The 22,422-nt window shown below is 38.6% G+C and overlaps 1 protein-coding gene across 2 annotated transcripts in view; it reads left to right on the plus strand.

The window, feature by feature from the left end:
• The window catches only part of LOC145984146 (mitogen-activated protein kinase kinase kinase 1-like), a 229,786-nt gene that overhangs the window by 33,944 nt on the left and 173,420 nt on the right, over positions 1 to 22,422 (plus strand). Inside the window, exon 1 of one of the 2 annotated variants that reach the window (XM_083117609.1) lies at positions 2,824 to 2,896. The exons of the other annotated variant lie outside the window; for it this stretch is intronic. The gene's annotated coding sequence lies outside the window, so the exon portion shown is untranslated. Of the gene's footprint in view, positions 1 to 2,823; positions 2,897 to 22,422 lie in introns of those variants that run through there. 2 annotated transcript variants of the gene reach the window in all.

The following is a 22,422-nucleotide window of genomic DNA, read 5'->3' on the forward strand; positions in this document are numbered from 1 at the left end:
TTTGTGCACAAGAACACCGACAGTGATGCAATGCCTGTTTATAATCACCCAGGATATTTGTGGACACCCTGTAATTTTTCTGTGGGTATTCTGTCTGTCCGTTTCATCAGTTTTTCAACCATACACCCTCGTTATCGCAATTTACCTAGAAAAGTTTTTAAGTCAATGAAAAACAACTCGTATCTTTTCTGTCTTACTTTCTATTAATCGTGCGTGTAAGGGGTGACCTTCTGGTAAAGCACCCAAATGTCAACCTCACTTCCACGAAGTACACCCCGATAACCGCTTTTTGCAGGCCAAGGAGGTTCTGGCATATGGACCTACTGCAGTATAATCCTCTACAGGACTGTGTGTGATGTTGACCTGTGTGTTGTCCTTATATGTGCTTAGTGCCCCTTTACAGCCCATGTAAGATTATTTTAGTCCTCAGATTAGATACGTGTTTATTTTAGTTATGGTAAGATCTGGATCGTGTAATGCGACGGATGGAAAATAGCCTAAGTGCTGACGCACCCACAATTTTCAATTCAATCAATCCTATTAATCAGTGATGTGATGAGTCCCATTAGTTAGGACTGTTTTATCTTTCTGATTAACTTGAGTATGCACAATATATTCGAGAAAGCAACTTCGATTTTTCGCGAGAAATATGTACTGATAGTAGCTCTGCTCTGGATTGTTCTAATTTGTTTTCTTGGTTGATTTTAAGTCTACGCTTATCACACGTAGACTAATCGGGACTGCGTCTGTATAGTGGAACCACAAGGAAAGAAACCTGCGCAGACCCCATCGCGCTGGTGGGTGGGGGAAAAAGACAGGAGGAAGGAGCCTTCAGAGCGGCCAACGTCATTGTTGCCAGACCTATTGATTTCTCGGTAGGATTCCATAATAAACTATTGCTATGGCACCTCCGACGGCCTGCTCAAAAACAAGTTTCCTGGTCACCTTACTTGAATATGGAGGGGAGAGTGGAACTCCACTCAGCCATGAAAAGTGCTGTTTGAACTGTGAAATTATGCCAAACGATGTGCTAGGACATTATTATTATTTTATTACTACATTACCATGGGCGTCCGGAAGGGGGGGGGCGTGCCCCCCCTGGAAAATGAAAGTCAACCAAAAATTATATATTTTTCACATATAATTTCATTTCAGCTGCAATAATTTGTGTTAATTATTGCATGAATATGATACATTGAAATTTAAGCAATGTTTTTTTGAGGGAACAACACTATTATTGGAGAAAATGTGTCTTCTTTGCCCCCTGGAAAAAATACCTTCCTTGCCCCTGCCTGGAAAAAATCCTGCAGACGTCCATGTACATTACTATTTTTAGATGGTTGTATTTTATCCCACCCGAAAATCTATTTCTATTTTAGTTATTTTACGTCGCTTTTGTGCCTCTACGGGTAAGTACGACAATATGAATGAATGAAAAACTGATGAAATGAATGAAGTGACACAAACACAGTGAAACGTCCTTGCCTTACTAAGTAGAAATACTGACTTCGTAGCGTGGGCAAATTATTTTATATATGTATGTGTGTGTGTGTGTGTGTGTGTGTCTATTATATATTAAATTCAGCAACATACAGGCAGCATTACTGACGAATAAAGCATGTGAGTGTTAATAACAAGAAATTTGCTACAGAACGAAGCGGCATAGTTCAATTACGAAGGAAATAATGCACCCCCTCCCCCGTAGTTGCTTGGAACTTTCATCGGCTTAAAAATACTTAATTTTCTATCCTTAATATACTATTCTATACTTAAATACTTAATTTTCTACAAAATTATAAAGCGGCATTGACGTCCAGAAGGAAGTGCAAGAACGGTCGCCACCCCCTCCCCTTCTGGAAAATGAATGTTGACATAAAATTACTTATTATTTCAGACGTATGAGTTGATTTCAGTTACAGTAATTTACATCCATTATTATAATAGGGATGTAGGAACGTGATAATTTCAAACTCAAGTGGTTTTTTCTGAGAGGGCAACATTATACGGGGTAATATGCCTCGTTTACCCGCCTGATAAAAATACATTGTTTCCCCCTCTCTGGAAAAAATCCGCAGACATCCTCTTGCCCCCCATTGCGCACGCCTATGCCGCCCCCGAGAAGGTCGATCATCGGATTTTGTAGCAGATCTGGTTTCCCAAGGAACAATCTCCCGATTTTTTCAAGTCTGACCTGGCAACACTGCTCCGAGCACCGATAACGGCAGGGAAGATGCGCGAACGCTTTTGAGGGAAGGTTTTTTTCCTTGTGGTCGAGCTATAGTTTAAAGATACCCGGACCACTGAAATATGCTTCCGACGGATGTCTAACTCGTGAATCCTTCATTACAAGGCGACATCATTACACAGATAGGCTAATCGGGTATGGACCTACAGTTTAAACTTTAAAAGAACCACTATGTTCTTCCACGGGGTATCGAACCCGGAACCCCTTGATTACGTTATCACTAATCCATCAGGGAGGCCTTGCTGCATGGCTATTGAAAAGGCCCTTAGGCAAAATACATTTTCCTGGGTGTTTATTATCCTGTAAAACGCCTAGTTAGAACGTAGAACAGGTTAGCTGGTCATTTTCGTGTTTTTCTATCAATCAAACATTGAAATCTTTACAATTAGGTGGTCGGAGCTCATAAAAATTAAACGTAATAGAAGAGTAAATTGGGGCGACGAAGACTGTTGCACTCCGCGTGTGTTGAGAGAACTTTGAACTCGCAGATTGCGACCGTGGAGGCATTGAAACTCTCACGCAGTGGCAGACTCGTGCAGAATCTCTGTTGGTCTGCTCCCGGGAGGGATCGTTAAGATAAATGGTGTAGCGAGGTGGATCACGCCTCTTGGAGACAGGTCATGGATGTTTTTCGGGAATATTCAGGAGTTGGTGAGTACATGAAGCTATTTCACGAAAATGATATGCAGTTCTTGTACGCATTTTGGTTATCTTAAGCCATTTTCCCATTTCCCTATAAGCTTGTGCCAATGAGAATAGAGAATGGACTGATGAAATATTTCAGAGGACACATATAGGAAGGATTGATTGAGTTGGTGTTTTAAGTCCACTTTATGCACAGTGAAGTTAACTGGGAGTGGACCTATAGCTTAAAGTGGGATCCGAACCACTATGTGCCTTCACCCTGTATCAAACCCTGGACCCCTTGACTACAAAGCAACGAGTAGTGTTATTGTTTATAAGTTTTGGAATTTTGTACTCAAATGTATTGTTCTAGGACTGAAAATGTTTCAATTTCAAATTGTTAGAAAACATTTCATAGTATTGTGTATTATTTCCTACAAATTGTGTCCTGGGACAGGGTATCCTGTTTTTGCGTGATTATATCAGTCTGAATTGCCATTACTTCAAGAAAATGTATTATAAATGTTGATTCTATTTGGTCACTTAACGCACCTTTTTCATCTCTTTACGTGAATCGCGACGGTGAGAATGAATGATGCTCAGGAAGAACGAACACAATGAAAAGCCCATTTCGTAGCTTTAACTCCGAACCCACAACTTTCGGCGGCAAGGACGTGAGACTTACTATATCACCGAGACACCAGTTGTGCAATCTCACTCACTCTCCATATTTTTTGGCACAACACAAAGAATTCGAAAGTGTGTTTTAACAACACTTTGTGCGTAAGATTTCACCATTAACCATATCTTATGTAACAGGTTTCTTATTTCTAGCAGTATATCCAAATATATAGTGTCGACGAGAGCTCTCGATGTACTGAGTCAACATGTCGTGACATTATACCGATATATGTATTGTGATACATATATCATCTTGTATGTTACCAGTGATGATATTCACTGATGATATATATCAAATTCCTCAGTGGACAAAAAATATGTCCTTATCTCGAAAATTTTATGTATCATAACTATAAATGCTCATAAGGCTGCATTTTACAGTTCCTTTGTTTCGTTCTTGCTGCCTATCTTGACCTTTGTGAGATTTGATGGCACGAAGCGGATATTGATTACACTTTTATCGTAAAAAGAATAAAGAAGCGTATTCATTCCATTAACCATGTTTCGGGGAGTCCGTATGTAACATCATTAGAGAACCGCCTACTTGTTTCCGTCCAGATAAGTGAACAGCCCAGTGTGAAAAGAAGATAATTTAAATTGTTTTCGGTATTTAAAAACCCTAACAGCTTGTTTTATGTGTACGCAAAGAAGAGGCAATGAATTCGGACGAATAATTGTAAGACTTGATCACCGTGATGTAGCAAATAAGGTAACTGAGACTCTATTTCGGTTATTATGCGTCGTATTTGTACCACTTGGGTTAATCACAACAATGGAGATGAATAGTGAACTGACGAGATGATGACACTGATACAGCCAAACACTCTGATCGAACCCGGGAACTCTGCTTCGTAGCGCGTTACACAAACGGGTACAGACGCAGGGTTCGATTTTCAAGTAAAACTTCCATTCACTCTCATATGTTATTCACAAGATTAACCTAGTGAGGCATAAAAACAGCGTGAACCGCGATGTTGCGCGTAGTGGTGGAAAGAACACCGTAATTCTAAGAAAACTCGTGATAAATCTGAATGAACCCACGACCTCCTGAACGGCAACAAGCTCTCACCCAACTCGCTCTGGTATAACATGGTTAGCTAACTAGACAGAAGCACACTGAAACTCCAAAATAATAGTAATTAAACTAAACGTGCCCGTTGAAACGGTGGGCGTCTTTCTCTCCGACCTTCGTTTTTTGCATTGTTATTCAAGGACATGTACGGAAGTTCAGGCAAAGGTGGATCCCTTCCCGTTAGAAAGAAAGAAAAAAACACTGTCTACGCCCCTAATTGTACTGTTCCTGATGTGATTTTTCTGTGTCTAATGCAACTTCACCCGTCCGTTGAATTTAGGATACTTGTAGCAAATTACAACAGTGATCAAAGTTATAACATTAATGCAGACCATCTTATTTTGGAAGGAGAAAATTTTCTTTTTTGGAACCCATACGTACGTATTCAGATGTATGAAAAATACGGACTTTTAAAGACTCCTTGTCAAAGTGTTAAATGTACCATAAAGTGCACATAAATGTCTCTGTATGTACAGACACAGTGAAAACAATCAATATATTTATGACCTGTTTTCCCTAAAATTCATGTTGCTGTAAGTTCTGAAACCATAATTTTCCCCCGGTACAATTATCATTAGTTGTATCAAGCTCTTGTACTTAACATGATGGACAACGCGTGCACGATTGTGTTTTTTCATCTACTTCACCATCATCACACTTCTCCATTATAACGAATGTGTGGGAATTAGAAAGGATGCTACACGTTACACGATCAGCGCAAAATAGAAAATACACATACTTCACACATTTTGAAACATTTCTGTGACAAATAAATGCATTATATTAATGAATACTACTATTATATTCGATGCATGTTATGCAAATAGTGTACCAACATTTGCTATACTGATAATTTTAAATCATTATATATATTTTTTTACATTTCCAACGAATTATTGTTGTATATTCCAACATTTATACCTTCTTGGCGTAGAGTAGAATTATATTGTTAATATGAATTCTTTTTTTCTAAAACGTTTTAAACATTTTCGGAAAATAGCACATAACACTACTATCTTCATACGCAAGGATTTAATAATTGAATAACGATACGAGATATTTGTGAACTTTAGCAGATGATTCATCTAAGTTTTATTAATGTAGTATCAGCCATGCTAAGTATTTAACCTTAGGCCGAGATCACACTTTAGATAAATCAGTTTCCTAATAGCCAGAAATATTGTCAAAGACGTATGTACTCTCTGATTAGGTATATATTTTCAAACAATTTTAAGGTGTTACTGACTACGTGTTCAAATTTAACAGTATGCAGAAATTTCTTCTCTTTTCCATATTTAGATACGTTTCAATGTTGCAACCAACTTAATGCAAGATCATAAAAATTGTGTCATTACAGTAACAATATCAACAAAAGTATTAGTTATTAAAAGCTACGGACCGTTTTTATTTCTTTAAAAAAATAAGTATTGCACATTTATTTTATGATTTCACATTTTTAACAAATATTTGCCAGTGGTACAATATCAATTTCCAACCGTAATATTGATTTCTGATGTCAGTGATAGCGTCACATAAGGCAGGGGGTGCGAATGACCCCCCAAATAAACGTGAATAACTACCCCCAAGAAAATATCCCCGCCTCCTCACTCTGCCTACCTACTCATTTTTTTCTGGCGCTGTCACTGTGCTATACTTAAAATTATTAATGAGTAATGAAATATAACTATGATCATACGTACATATATTCTCAGATGGCAGGAAACATTTTTCTCACTGATTGGAAATTTAAAAATATAGAGCCTAGAAAATAAATTTGGGAAGGATTTCCTGGATTCCCACCACTCCCTTCAGTATGAATACTGCATGAACAGGATATCATTTGGAACTATGAAAATTCTAAGTGTTCTTATAATGTATGTAACTAGAAAGAAATTCCGAAACACACAGCGTCGCAAAAAAGAACAAATAGAATTGCAAATGGCGGGCAATTCTAATCAACACAAACGAACGCCCTTCACGCTTATTATTATCTTTTACTCTCTTTCATATTTCATATCACAGAATCTGGCTTAACGTGACGTGATTTCTGAAACTCTTTGTGATACTGAGCTCTTAACACGGAACTCGAGCACAATGTTTTATGAGGGGCGTCTGCTAATACAAGATTAAGCTTTGTTTAGTTTTAGTTCCTACTAGCAAGCAATATTTCTTGAAGCAATTTACCATGAAAAGTGCGATCATAATTTGCCATCAACTGTTTGTGGTATTTCGTAATTATACTGTGTCACCTAAAGAAAAATAATTAAAAATCGATCATCCAGATGCAAATATCTTTTTCCCACACAACTTATTGATTAACGCTTTACTTTTAGTGCAATCGGCCCAGGTTCAGATATTACTGACTCAGATTATAGGTGTTGCTCAAGCATCGTGAGTACAATTCGGGAGCAATTTTAAAAGTAGAAAATCATCTGCATATCGGCGATATAGGACTAGTTAAATAATCAGAAATTTGTTTTGTAATTTCTGAACCGTGCTATACAATGCAATTGCAGAGTTCACATCTTGATTGCAAATTCTCGGCTCAAGTAGCTTTTTAAGTTGTAATTGTCACCGATGATAAGTTTGCCTAAAAGCAATGTGTGACCATAACATTTTCTTTTGGTTGAAGATAAATGTCCAATCTTTGCTGGATTAAGGTTCTAAGATTCCAAAAACTTGACAAAAATTTAGAACTTCCCTTTTTGAACATGTGAATATAACTCATTTTATTTCACAATTTATTTATTTATTTATTTCTACTTCGGTTATTTAACATGTTTATTATACATCTAATTGCGACGATGAGGATAAATTATGACATTAATGATAGGGCAAACACAATGATACATCCCATCCGCGCCCTAAACAGGTTTCGAATCTGGGACCTCCGGCTTCACAGGCCACCCCGCAAAATCTTATTCGAGAATAATATCATTAATTGTAAATGCATTAGAAATTAATCTGCATAACCATTTCACAGAATCATTCACTGCGTCATCATATTTCTCAACGCTTTCGCTGGGTTTCACACCAGCGTTTTCTCGTCTCTTATCAAAGTTGCGTGTTGATATGCAGTTTCTTGTACTTTATTTTAACCTCAGTTTGCGTTGTTGGGGCTTCTTCTTCGCAATAACTTTCAGAAACTGCACATCAGCTCCATCTACAATGCACTATGTACTTGCTATCCTTGAAGGCATGCAGTAAAAGAAGAACGAACTGTATATGTACTTACACAATTATATCTTTCTAGTTTATTACAATGTAGTTAATTTTATCGACCATAATTCTTCATAATGAATATTATTGAAGTAATTTTTATGATAGGCCTCTTCTCTTCAATTAAGCTTCATTATGTTAGCAAATTCGTGCTGCCAGTTTTTCAATTGTCTGATGAATTCTGTTTGTCTGTGATAGAAGTGATTGAAGAAAATAAGTTGCTTTTTTTTTTAAAAAAAAAAAATATTAATAGCTTTTGCATTAGGAAGTTGAAAAATCAAAAGATAAATCAATTCTAAACATGTGTATGTTGTCGTTGTCGGATACTATTACCGGCATGCCACTTTTTATTTCACACCCAGTTTTAAATCATTATTTTAGCACGTCAGATGTTCAGCAACAGTGAAGAAGAAACAGGAATTAATTACGTTGTGCGAAAAGTATCTCTATAGAAGAAACATTAATATTTACATAACGCATACATATGTATAACATTTTTTGGTAAATTATTGTGATTAATAAAATAGCATTGACCTGACATGGCAATGCATACCATAAACCTACTCTATAACAAGCTGTGTACAGACAAGTTCATTGTATTGAACGAAAAAATAATCTCTCATGCGTCTTTATTAGTTATATCAGGGGATACTCTGTAATTACTGAGAACGTCTTCTGCTTGTATGATATAGTTCGATAAGAGAATCAAATATTCTTCGTGGGCGCATTGATAGTGACATGGGCATGTTTTCTACGCACATTGCACAACCTGATATTTGACTCGGCAAATGTCGTCGTTGGAAGATTTACATGTGCAAGACCAAAGTTCTAATCCCCAATTTTCCATCGTGATAAGCATAGATATCCAACCCTGAGATATTCGTTGTCTTGCCTCCATCACGCAGTAGACAAGAAATTCAATAATTTAGCAAGAGAAAAATAATTTTTCACACCTGAAAATATTTGTGTTCTTGATATAATTGAGAAAGCTAAATGATCGATCTTCACCAAAGCTGCACGAGGCTGAAGTATGAAACAACGAATAAGTATATGATAATTACGTTCTTGATCTCTGGTGTGCAAATAGATATAGCTAGATGTCTCATCCACTCGACCCACCGAAATTATATTCTTGCTATGTCTAAGTAAAACAGAATATGTAAGAGTGCTCTAGAGATCTTTTCTTTCATTCTTTTTTTTTTCAGGAATTTGGAAGAACTGGAACTGGAACATTCAATCTTGAAAACTGATGAAGAGTGCCGTAGAAGGCAAAAATACGTTCTTTCATATTTTGTTTTATTTAGACATATCCAGAGTGTAACGTTATTTTGAGTCAGGGAGTTATCTTTATCGTACAGTAACCCAGACAATTTATAGCACCCAAATATCGGCCGTTGTCTTTAGTTCCCTTTACCTGGCGTAAAGCTGATAGGACTTACTAATTGTTATTATTTAATCAAGGTTTTGCACTATATAGCTTCTTGCATTTTTTTGTAAGCTTGTGCAAAATTTTAAAGGAATGAAAGAGTTGATCGTTGTTTATAGCTATTTTTAATTGTGTATTACATACATACATAGCAAAGGTATGACATTTTGCATACGTTGAGGCAATATTTTCACGTAGAAGTAAAAGATTGCACCACACAAAACACACGACCGTGACAATTTGCGAACATGATGCCCCCAGTCTGGAGTTTTTTCTCGTGTGTGTGTGTGTGTGTATGATACTTTCAAAGTCTCCTGTAGTGTCAGATTTTATTAGTAGTTTATTAATGTAGCGATTTGATGTAGATCAGCCATTTAGTTTTTGCTGGGAGAATAGAGATTGGGCCATAAGATTGATTATTTCCAGCTAAATTGTAATTCTTTCGCACGCACCACAAAGTTTATTTTAGTTCAGTGTCGATGCACGTGCTAGAACTCACTAATTTTGAAAGCCAGCATTTCTCATAGTTTTCCGAATTTGTTTCCTTCCAACCCAGCAAATTGTAAATAAGCGAACATAATACACAATACCACGTCACTTCCCACACCGTGTTCCTTAGCGCCCCGGTATCTTTAGGAATCACTGCACTAGACCATAGAGGGGGCCAAATGTGGATGAAAACTTGACAACTACAAGTGATTTATCCGATGATGCTCCGCTCTGTTTCCTAAGAATATAGATCGGAAGGGCGTTGATTGTTATAAATCACTTGTGTCGAATGCTTTAAATCCGACACTTTTGGTCTTCCATTGTGGAATACAAAGTGGTTGTTTCAAATTGTAAATGACGTATCTTTCAATTTTTCAGTTTATTTGAGAGATGCGTTCAACAGGGCGATATGTGTGCTAAAAATGTTTGCGACTAATCTCTTTTCTGTGGAATGCAGTCGAAGGAGCTTATCACCATTGCCATCGTTCATCGCCTTTGACTTTACCCTGCAACGTTTCTCTTTCTGATAACCATGTTTTGTTTATACTCTCACTTGAACCGTGTCATGAATTATTTATGAATGCAAGAGCAGCGTAAGGAGTAACGGAATGCAAATATCATGTTACGATCTCAGTATCAGCACATGCAATGGTGGTGTCATTTAGTAAAAACAATTGAAGTCAGAAGTAGACAATTGATTCCCTCGGGTGAAACGTAGTGTTTAATTTGTCGGTAACCTAAATGGAAATATGTTAACAAACATTATCGTTTGACCATAAACACAATATTAAAGATGTGCTGGGTTACTTAATATCAACTCATGGACCCTTAACGTCTTAGGCTTCCAGCGTTATTGATAAGAGTGACTACATTCAATTTTTATGAAACCCATGCAAGGCTTCGTATGAAAATAAAATTTATTCGAATTATTTGACTTTTTCAAACTAGACATTTGTAAAACACAATATTTTTAAGTGAGCATACCTCGTAGGTTATTCAAGCTAAAAAGATGCACAAGGAATTTGTTCCACAAGATTGCTATTCCAATTCTGTTTCATCACAATTTGTGGATCCGACACGAGAATTCAGAAGAAGATTATTTACAAAAAAAATCAGATCCTTAATAATAACCGTAAGATTTATCCTTATTCTGTTTACGTAACTGCAGCACAACTAATGCTCAGACTACAGATACATCTTGAATTGGCAAGTAACTGGCTTGGTGACCGGGCGCGCCAAGTGGTCGACTTTTGGACTCCCCACCGAATTCCCGGGTTCGAGTCTAGCGCTGGCCATAGGCATTATTTGTGAGTGTTCCTTCATCAATTTTAATCTAATCGTCACTGATCCCATCGTTGCGATTAGCCAAAAGTGGGGAAGCGACGAAGAATACGAATTAAATTGACAAGTATTTGTTTACAAAACAAAGTGCCTAGCTAGCTTATGCGAAATTCTATTTCAAATGCCTTTCAATTAAGTTCACACGTTATGGTGATTGTACTTCGTATAATCAGTCTGTGGGAACCCTGGGAAATAAATTTTGCTTGTGTAGTACTTCTCTTCCTGTGAACATCTGCTGCTGCTGGAACTTTCACATGCAAGTCTAGCACTCTGTGTTGTCCCTGCTTTGTATACCAAGGGTCATCAACCCAGTATCCTCAAAGAAATTCCTAGCATTGGTTCCCCATAATATTCCTTCCCGCCTACTTTGAACTCCTTCCTCTGTTCTCGTGTACCTAGACAATGCGGTCATTGTCAGAAAAGCTCGTAAACATCCAGCATTTTGTATACACTTAAGAAGTGCACTTTCAGAATATGGGTATTGAGGACAATGTAACCGAAAGTTTGACGGGAGATGTGCGTCGCTGTATATACCGACCTGTCTCCATGTCCTGTGTACAGTATCAGAACGACCCCATAGGTGAATGTCCACACTGTTGCAAGTTTTACTTGTAGAATGACAAAGCCTGGTACTGCAAAACTTGAACTGCACACGTGTGCTAACGGTCTTTGCTGTAAAATTTGTTGAGGTATTTTCAGTCTGAATATCTTACCTTATCTACTGATATTTACATAAAGACCTATATAAAATAGATAATCAGTAAGACAACTGATAACTCACCCAAATATAGCATAATATAAATTAATAGTTGGGTTAATTTTCGTTGTCAATCTGTGGGTGTCACATATATGCACACGCAGTCATGCAGATTTCAAAGCGTAATTCTTTGATCAGAATTTTTTAAATTCTTCTCCAAAGAAGATGCAAATAACAAATGGTTACAATATAAGCATATACACATGTTTTCAAGAATTTCCAAAAATGCAAAGTTATGCCTACTCAATTAGATCTATAGAGCGACCACAAGGAAAATAACCTTGGGCGAAAAGTCTCCGCGCACCTCCCCCTTCATCCGTTCAACTCGGGCCATAAGGAAGAATGCTCCACTCTGCCCCTCCCCTCCACGCTGGAGTACGGTGCACAGGAGTCGCGGGTCTGCGCAGGTTTTTTTGCTTGTGCTTCCACTATACTCTCCCCAGTGACGTGCTAAAAGGTGTATTTTTTAAAAGTCGGCACTATATTTGGCTATCTTTTCCTTAATTTGCCGTAGGCCTTTTTAAATATACATAGGAATACCTGGCTATGGCGTTATGAACCCCAGCAACCTCTCCCGTGGGAACGCCACTGGTCGTCCCTTTTTCCCTAATTCGGTGTCAGAATAAGATAATCAGATTTGACCATTGGAGACTTGTCGAGTCGAGTCCTGGAAAATATGTAAAATCGAGACAAGACCAACACTTTTAATTAACATTCGAAAAATTTACGTGAAACAAAATTACTTGTCTGTACGACTTCTTGAGACATACCAAGCGGATATCTACCTGATTAGTAATAAATAAGGGATATAATTTGTTTATTGTAATTATGAAGCCAAATAATTAATGCCAATCGTAATCCTGTGCTACGTAGTTGAACATATATTCAGGAAAAGATTCCAATTTAGAGGGTTCTTAGTGTCAGTGAAACTGTATTAAGAAAAGTAGTTTGCATTTATGCCCTCTATATGCTTTGAAAGTTTGTGTGGTAACATGGTGTTCAGGAGTCAAATCCCGGCCTGGGCTTGGATGCTGCTCTTTTTGTGTTCCCCTTCATCAATTTCATCATACATCACTCATCCTCTTCTTCGCAATTTTCCAAAAGTGGCAGAAAAGCGAAGTAGAATGAACCAAATTAATATCAAATAAACGTTGTTCATGATGTTCAAACTTCGAGATTCAAGATGGGACCAAGATTTGCCCATCGAGACGGATACAAGAATGATATAGATGTGTATAAATCCAGACGAGACCGAAAACGAAACTGGCATTTACACCTCAGGACGAGACCGAACCAACACTCGTCTTGAGACTATCCCTAGTCCGCCATTTAAAGACTAAGTGAGAATTACTTTTTGCATAATTTAGTAGTTGAAAGTAGTTTCAAACGGGAGAAATTTCACGTAACTCATCTTTTACCGGCCACAAGATCGCGTTGTACAGTACATTTAAGATATTCTTTTGGGCCGGGTTTGAAGCTTATTTTCTATTATACACTCATGTCCATAAATTAAGGATCATGGGACGTCAGATACATACAGTTATCTAACGTGCACCAATTTGGTTTACATATGTGAGATACAACTGAAAACGATAAGAAAACACAAGAAACCATCAATTGTGGCGGAAAGCAATTTAAAAATTGAAAATAGAGTCACAATGTGATTTGTACGTCTTCGCACAGAAGCAAATTCGAATGCTCCACAGAAATGTAAATAGCGAATTTGGTGTCCCCTGGCAGCAATGCATGCCATATAAGAACGTGGTATACTTCGGATAAAAGTATTGAGCTGTTCTTGAGGAATAGCGTCTCGCTCCTGCGCAGCTCTGGAGAGAGACGAAGAAGGGACTATGTCCGGTCGCTGATCATATCCCACGCATGTTCGATTTGGTTCAGATCGGGGGAACGCACCGGCCAGTTTATGTGCCGGGTATCCTCTGATTCCAAGGACTCATTGACGAGGTCCGCTCTGTGGGTGCGTGCATTATCTTATCATCCATGACCGTGAAAGCAAGTCCCATTACACCCCTGAATTGACGGACGTTTTGTTGGATAATTGCATCTCGGTATATCTGGTCAGTGATGGAACCTCTTGCAAAAACGTGAAGAGCCCATCATAATGCCAGCCCACACAAGGATCCCAGCACCTCTGAAACAATCACATTCAATGATGTTCTCCTGGTTATATCTACTTCCACATGTCCTCCATATTTACACACACCTCGTGGTGACCGAAAATAGCCTCGGTACCATCTCCAAGAAAAATATACTTGGCCTATATGCACATCCAATAAATTCGTATCATCAGAAAGTTGAAAAATGTTTAGATTTGGATTCGATTGGAATACTTGCATGTGTACTTTTTCATTTTGGATTTACACATTTCTTATTTTTTCTACTCTTGGTTAATGGCGACGATGAGGATGAATGATGCTTAAATGAATTTATGAAGGGAGGAACACCATCGAATCTCGTACTTGACATGAATGTTATTTGTTAGTGTCCCTTCATCAAATTTCATCACTCTTCCTTATTGTCGCGATTATCCAAAAGTGGAAGAAAAGCGACGTTAAATAACAAATCGAATCAAACGAAACAAAGTAATACCATGCCCAGCCCAGGGCTCTTACGGTGGCAAGATCGTGACTCGACCACACAACACAGTTGGCAAATAATGCGGCTTATATGTGTACGTCCTGTTTTATTCGTCAAACATTTCTGTTAATTGAGTGATCTGAATTCACATTACATAATGAAATGTGAAAATTTTGAGGACATAGTTGACCTTACAAGGGAGGTTATCTAAGTGTCCCCCTCCGATTTCCATGAAACTTGCCAGGTGTATAGAGGGGGCCCAAAGGAAGAAATACGTGGTTTTTTTTTGTTTCAGCTAAAAAACTGTTTTAGGGGGCAAAACCCCCTCAAATGTCAAGATGAGGACAAATTGAAGTGAGGATCTGACCCCTGTGTCCCCCTCCGATTTCCATGAAACTTGGCAGGTGTATAGAGGGGCCCAAAGGAAGAAATACGTGTTTTTTTTTTTGTTTCGGCTAAAAAAACTGTTTCAGGGGGCAAAACCCGCTTCAAATGTCAAGATGAGGACAAATTGAAGTGGGGATCTGACCTCTGTGTCCCCCTCCGATTTCCAGGAAATTTGGCAGGTGTATAGAGGGGCCCTATGCCCCCTGTTTCTTCCTATGCCATATTTACGTGGTTTCGGGGTCAGATTCCCACTTCAATTTCTCCTCATCTTGACATTTGAGGGGGGGGGGGGATGTTTGCTCCCTAAAACCGTCTTTCAGCTGAAACACAAGAACACGTACTTCTTAGACTCTTGGAGTCTAGTCCAACCGTGCAAAGTACTTAAGTACAGCGGAACGTATAAAATGAATTAAGTACATGGCGAAGAAAGTTGCGATTAGCACTGGACATAAATATTTCGTGAGTACCAAGCTCGCAAAGTATCATTTAGCTGAGTCGCTTGTATCAGTTAGACCTTTGCCGTTTTAGGCAAAGAGAATGGGATTGTAATCCCATTCTCTTTGGTTTTAGGTTCGAAAGAAGAGGGGAGGAAATGAAGGTGTCCAGTCAACTTTTCGTAGCACGCAACGTTTCCCCCAAGGCAGTTTACCAAGTTAATTACCATAAGTCCAGCGCTGTCTTCCGCCCCTCGGACTGAACGTAGGACACGGAGCCCCACGAAAGAGTTTCATTTCTTAGCATATAATAAACGTGAAAAACAAAGAAGAAGAGATCCAAACCACAACAGCTTTCAAAACATGGCCGACATTGGTCGAAAACTTGTCGCAACATGGCTATTACAGTGATTACAAGTTCTTTCGAACCGAATTTCCCATCTCAGTCAACCGTTTGTTAATGACGTCTGCATGCGAATTTGACACACAAAGGCTGAGTAAGAATTGCCGCTTAGCGACTATAAGGGAGCGCATAAAATTCGTTGAATTCATTCAACAGTTTCTACCAGCAAAGTATGTAAATTATTCATGAGGCTAACCTGTCCAGTGTTTTATTCCCGCCCCTGGTCGTGATGGCTTACTTAATGTTTTCATCCCTATTTTTCACAAAGGCATTTTTTCATTTCTTATCAGTTGAACGTACTTACATACGTATATCCATGCACGTCTGTAGATTTACCACTGGAAAAGTTGTAGTGAAACACATGTAGATGAAATTTGGGTAGTTATATTCTTTCTTCAACCTGTTTTGCCGATAAGTAAATTACATTTAAAGAGTTAATTTACAAGGAATATGCATATTTTTTAAGGAAAGAAAACGCAGTTGCAGTTCTAGAGATATTTGTTTGAAAGTTTTTGTTGAATTCAATTATTTAATGCCCACTTACACGATGGAATGATTAGATTGAATATATAAGGTCAAACACAATGCAGAAACATTATTCTGTCAAGGGATCCAAACCCAGAACCTTCGGAGATGAGAACGCGAGTCGAGTCCTCAACGTGCTCAACCACCAATGCGACATCTATAAACAAAAAATATAGTTTGTAAATAATATCTTCTTAGTAACTCTGTTAAGACAGCACATCTGGGCCTCTCCTATGGAGCACTGGTAACCCTGTTTCCTTGTAAGGGCTTCCGGGTTCCATCCCCTGTGGAGACAGGTTGCGCTACGAACCATGGTTATTTATTCATTCTAGTTTTTGGACTTTTAACCACTGTTATTTTTAAAGATATTTACCTACGTTTCGGAGGCTGAATCTGCCTCCGTCTTCACGCTACCCTGAAGACGGAGGCAGATTCAGCCTCCGAAACGTAGGTAAATATCTTTAAAAAATAACAGTGGTTAAAAGTCCAAAAACTGGAATGAACCATGGTTAGGATCACACTTAATTTGAAGTTTTGGGTGCGTCAGCACTTAAAGGCTATTTTGCACCCGTCATGTTATACGGGGTCCATCCCCTTACCTTACCTAAATTAACTGTAATTTCGTTTACTAAAATATTAAAACATTCTGACTTTGGTTAAAAGCTGAGGCTGTAAAGGGGCACGCAGCACACATATGGACAAAACAGACGCCAGAGCCTCGTTTGTCTGCAAGATGCAGTTCAGGGGTACTACGTGGAAGGATCACCCCTTAAACCCCAGGATCACACTTAAGACTGTATGCCTAACTGAGCTCAACCTCTCTGCCAGATAGCACACACTGGACTGCATTTTGCAAACTAACAAGGCTCTGGCGTGTTGACTCACAGCCAGTGTATAATTCTCTGTGGAGCTTTGTGTTGTGTGTTTTCCACGTGTGTTTGCGATTGTCCTATCATAAATATCACCATTCGCGATTAGACAAATGTGACAGAAGAACGAAGTTAACTAAAACGGATCAATCAAATCAAATCGAATCAATCTTTTTCATGCAGTGCGATTCGCTGTTATCCGAGAAATATTTACAGAATATTGCTCGGGCCAAATTTGTAAAATCTGCATGTTGGACTCGCAGTGAAAAGCAATGAGTGAGGTCACTGTGTTGAGACCTCTCGTTGCGTCTTTGTGGAGCTTTTATTGATTACTTCACAACGCGACGTATCTACGTATTATGGAATGTAGCATTTGCGCATAAAACGCTCTACTTATTGGCCTTCTAATTGTGAACCCTAAAATCCCTGCTTTTCAATCTGAACTTACTGTTGGATATCAATGTTTTCCTTGCTGTTAGATATCAATATGTTCATCATTTATCAGTGTGTGTGTGTGTGTGTGTGTGCAAGTATTCAAATGGCATTATCTAAGCATTTTCATCATTATAATTCGTGACATAACCTTAACGGGATTACTATCTGAAGAAGTTAGAAAATAATATTGTTCTTCCTGAAACAAAACTCACCACATCTGCTTTTAATATTAATAGTTTTTTTTCTTGAACGAATTACAAACCAGGCCAAAAATTAACTATGTTTATACCAAAGAAGGAAATACTATATTTACAGTTCCACAAGTTTCGACGATTTGGATAACACTGATCAGTGAATAACCTTGTCCTTCGAGTGTGTGCTTTTAGCTTGCCAAAATAAGGAAACGGCGTTCATACCACGTGACGTGACCACGCATCACGATGTTTTTTTGCTCGTGGGACTAGGTTTTCCAGGTTGGGAATAACCGTTATAAATTTTGTTGCCTTTAACGTGTATCGCATGGTAATTGCTTTAGCAAATTCAAGAACTTGTTTGGTTACGAAAATTCATTTGTGTGTTGTAGTAGTAGTCGTTTTTCTGTGGGATTCATCCGTTGCTCTTCGAATGTCAAAATAACAAAAGTGGCCGTAACTGAGGAAACAGTCTAGCTGATCTCCATGAATCGGATGCTTAGTTAGATTTGTACTGAAGTTCATGTTTGTTTGATGTACGAGTTCGTGTGATTCTCGTTAGTCTTTTCTGAAACATTTTCTATTTTTTTTTTCTGTGTCATGTATTATATCCTGTGTCAGTTACTTCAAAATTAAGCACAGGTGCGTGCCTGGCTTTCTTACAAAGAATTGTCTTGTTCTGGGTTTCTAATGTAAAGGGGACAAAGACGAAGCCATTAGTAGTCTGTGACAGCATTGTGCTTTGCAAAACTCACAAGACCCTGGTTCGAATCCAGCGCGAGTGCAGATAAGGAAGATATAGTCTGTCTATTCATCCATTTTGTCATTATCAAGAGTTCATTTCATCATCACATTTAAATGTAGGAACACAAAATGTGCATTAAACAGCCAACTTAAGCATAAGAGTAAGTTCGTTTGCAGGCATTATCTCGGAGAAGACAGAAAGTTATCATACACAATTATCATGAATTCTTTAAACTTGTAAATTGTTTATCCTCGTATCTTTTGCGTTAGAAACTTAACATGTTTTAAACGTATCCCAGGTTCGATTTCCTATCAACACAGAAAAGTTAGTCTTTATAACTCTTGCAGTTTCTAAGGTACCAATATTTGACACACATGGACATTCTAGAGTACTAAGGGGAATACTATTCTTCCATGTTATATTGGTGTCTACTTCCGTGTGAATTAACTTGGCACGTTCACCCCTTGCGTGCTGTCGCTATCGAATCAAAGTGAGAGAAGATGGGATAGAGAAGGGTAATGAAATTAAAACCTTAGTAAAGTCGACCGTACGTGAAATAGAAAGTACAAATATTGCATATTGCCCTTTTGACATTAAATTTTTCAATCGAAGAAGTTTCAAAAACAACAATGTATTTATTCTTGGGCTTCCCTGATGGCGTGGTGGTAACGATGTTGCCTTGCAATCGAGGAGTCCTGCATTCGATCTCCAGCGGAGGCACGTGGTATGTGGTTCGGATTCCACCTTCAATTGTACAGTATGTCTAATCTCGAGTAGCCTTTATGAGCATAAAGATTCGTCCACACTCAAAAGTTTAACACGAAGCAAAAATTCGATGTACAACCAAATTAAGTTTTACGTTAGAGTAGAAAAACTTACATTGTTTTCTGCTTGCTGAGGGACCTTTCTAGTATCGTAATCGCTAATTCTGTCGCCTTGTAGTAAAAGGGTTCCACGTTCGATTCACGAGAGAAGCCTATGCTGCTGGTGCTGCCACTTTATACTGTAGTCCATGCAGGCACGTATCCAGGAATTCCTTTTGGGAGGGGGCTGAACACCATATTTTTAAGCGGTATAGATAGAACCTCACAAGTGTATGTTTAAGGCCAGTGGTCGCAATTGGGTTCCAAAACGGGGGGGGGGGGGGGTGCAAGGAAAGTTTACTTTCTTTTGGTAGACAAGGCTTAGCATTAAGAGGTCATAGTGTGGAGGCAAAAAAATGGGGAGTAACTATCCCCTAAATCGTCGCCACTGTTTAAGGCTGGCATTTTAATCAGAACATGAAATAGGAACATTTTTTACCACTTGACTCCTTTGTTTCCATGTTTGTGTGTGTCGGAACCATATCAGTATGTGTTTGTCCATTTCTTCTCATCAGGCATCAAAAAATCTATGATGTCTTTGAGTGTTTTTACGAAGCTCTTACACATGCACGGGATGGACAATCAATTCGACAACGCGAGATTCAAACTGTGGGCTGCGAAGTGAACGCAGGCAGTTCTCGCATATTTTCTCTGATTCGAGCCTGAACACCACTAATGTGTCATGTCCTCCCATGTTTGCAGCTCTTATATAAGTCGAAACCCACCAAATTGTTCATATTCAGGCCTAACCACTTGCAAGTGTTCAAAATTGTCTGTCACAGCTTTCGCAGTCTTGTCATATATCTGCACGAAACAAAGGAAACCTTCTCGAATACAGTTGGATCACGACGAAACAATTAATACACAGTGAAAACCCTTCCGTTCCCAATACATCTAATGTTTCGTCTCCCAATATGATCAAATATTTACTCATTTATCTCCAGTGACGTGCCCAAGGAAGGGTTCGTGGGGTCATAACCCCATTTGACCCAGCATTCCTTAAACAAATATAATGGAAAGACAGGATAAGATGTCAAGTAGTATGCGTAACCCCTTTCCCCTCCGAAAATCCTGGGAACGCCACTCTTTATCTCGGACACATTTTTTAAAATTAACTCACCAGAAGTTTATCATTTCGTATTGGAGACTGAAGTCAGATGTGTTCTTCCTGCATGTTTGGATATGCTCCTATTAGGGTTGGATATGATCCTATTAGGGTGCTGTCGCCTGCCTTCGCTATAATTTCCCATCATTGTGACTTGGAATTTCAATACTTTAGGAAGATTTCAGACCGAAGGGACACGTGATACATGTCGTTTTGAGTGAACCAATCAACAACAACGTTTCACACCGTAGCGACACAAAAGCCCGGACAAATCTACTTTCGACTTGTGAAATCATCAAGTAACACGGTGTGAAATATCCCTTAGTAGGCCACTGTCATCGTCGCCTCGAAGCGGCATCTCCTGTTGACCACAGAAGAAAAATGTCTCCTCAACCGGTGGGAATGCCCCTCAGTTTTCTTCTTTACTCTTAATTTTCTGTGCTTGTTAATTAAACAGGCCAACATCTTACGATTTGAAATACACAGGACATGTACTACGTAGACATTTTAACGAAAAACCAGTCGAAGTCAAGAGTGGCTTGGTGGTTCAGTTGGAAAAGCAATGGCGCGGTATGTCAGAGTGCTGATTTGGGTCCTGGTAGAGCTTGCAATTTCCGCTCAAATGTCTACATATGCAACATCTTCTTGCTTTCACTTCTTGACATTCATAAAATTTTCGGCTGTCTCTTTATGGTAGTTAAGTGTTTGAGTGTGTGTCGAACCCAGTAGGCTTAAACAAAAGTATTTTTTATGCCATGAAATTCTAGAACTGCATACATGAAATTTGGTCCCGACGCGACTAAATCATCACTCAAAACTTTGATTTTCAGTTGATCTGTGCAGCTTATTTCTTTTTTAATAAATCGCTCCAATACCCGGTGCTGCAGAAATATTCACTTTAAAGAGAGACCTTCGATCGATTCGGCCCTCGACCCGAATTAGCACTACACTGAGGCTCCGGAAATTCCGCTGTCGTTTTCTCTCGTTTAATTTTTTTTACAACTACATTAATGCGTAATGTAATATTGAATTAGATACATCACACACAAGTCAAACATATTCAATTATCTATTTTGTATTTTTCTTTTTTTAGCGTCGCCTTTCTATCACATTTGGCTAGTCGTGACTGATAACATACTCAATTATGTGTTATTTGTTGTTTTTCAGTTGCCGCCACGCATCGCTGCACCAGATAAATGATTTTCCCAATTTCCAATTTACCTTGCGTTAATTGATGAAGTATCAATTTCTTTTTACTAAAGTTTTAACTAGCTTTATTTCATTTTATTTTAGTTGTACATTACATCTTTTAGACATCGAGAGATATGTAGATAGAGAGAGAGAGAGAGAGAGAGAGAGAGAGAGAGAGAGAGAGATATATTATAGGTGGCTGAACACTTTTAGTGAACCGGTCCCAGTGGCGGAGTGGTTACCACATCGCGCTACGATGCCAGGGGTCCCGGGTTCGAATCCTGGCCTGGGCATGGATATTTGTGAGTGTCCATTCATCAATTTAATCATATCATCACTCATCTCCATCTTCGCAAATTAGCCAAAAGTGGCACAAGAAGCGAAGTAAAATAAAACCAATCAGTCAATCATCGTCGCGATGAGCCAAAAGTGAAAGAAAAACGACGCTCAATAATAATAAAAAAAATCACGTTGAGTGGTCAACTCTCCATTTAAGGTTCCTGGTTCGAGCCCTTACACTCAAATTAATTTAATCTCATTATCATTCTTCAGATTCACGATTAGCCATTGGCAAAAGAGTGATACAAAGTAATTAGATACAAAAACTAAAATCGTGTAGCAACATGTGCAACATCTAAAACTAGAATCAGTTTTGAGGTAGACGCATCATGGCCTTTCTGTGCCTTTGAGTTGCGTGTGGTATTTAACAGACACCTGGAGTTTGGAAAACAAGGTCTAAAGTCGTTTTCACGTTCAGAAGACACAATGGGCTCTTATGGGCAATGCTTTTCTTATGGGAAATACGAGCGCGCTGTTGTCAAATTT

Source organism: Lepisma saccharinum, chromosome 2 (assembly GCF_977018435.1).
Source record: "Lepisma saccharinum chromosome 2, izLepSacc3.1, whole genome shotgun sequence".
NCBI lineage: Eukaryota > Metazoa > Arthropoda > Insecta > Zygentoma > Lepismatidae > Lepisma > Lepisma saccharinum.